Source organism: Doryrhamphus excisus, linkage group LG2, assembly GCF_037039965.1.
Source record: "Doryrhamphus excisus strain RoL-2023G ecotype Guam linkage group LG2, RoL_Dexc_Guam_v1.1, whole genome shotgun sequence".
NCBI classification, from domain to species: domain Eukaryota; kingdom Metazoa; phylum Chordata; class Actinopteri; order Syngnathiformes; family Syngnathidae; genus Doryrhamphus; species Doryrhamphus excisus.
Window position 1 is genome coordinate 29,019,350 of NC_136358.1, and position 636 is coordinate 29,019,985.

Below are 636 nucleotides of genomic sequence, written 5' to 3' on the forward strand. Positions count from 1 at the left end.
CCTTCCTGTGTTTATGTCTTGCTCTTAATGATGGGGGGGTGCCTGTCTGTATTTTCTCTCTTTCTTTGCTGACTGGAAGTGAAGTAGATACTCCATATTGCATCCCAACGGGATGGGGATCATGTCGAATTTGATGCGTATTAGCCGTGTTTGGCCATGTCAACAATTTGATCTTTTTAACCTGTGATGTGATTATTGTCATCATTATTTACACACAGAAGCCAGTCAAGCCTGTATTTTGCAGCAAGAACAGCAGATGGTGCTGTTGATTAAATTTAAGGCCGCCAGGAGGATTTTTTAAATGACATTTTAATGAAAGTTCACACTGTCCATGCCACTCTATGGTACATAATGATTTAAATGATCAAAAAATCTGAACTATCCCTTTAACACCGGACAAAACACAGACATGCCGCTAACAGCCCCATTTAATAATATTATTAATATTATTAATATTAATTATCTAATCTGGGCTGCTTTTAACTGATGAAGCTTGCTTGGATGAGAGGTGAAACATCTTCTAAAAGAGACCTTTGATGCTTTTCAACTTTTTTGACCTATAATGTTAAAATGTTGGTCTCTTGTTAAACCATGCCAAAGTTTCAGATAATGAGGTTTGTGCGTTCGGAAGTGAGC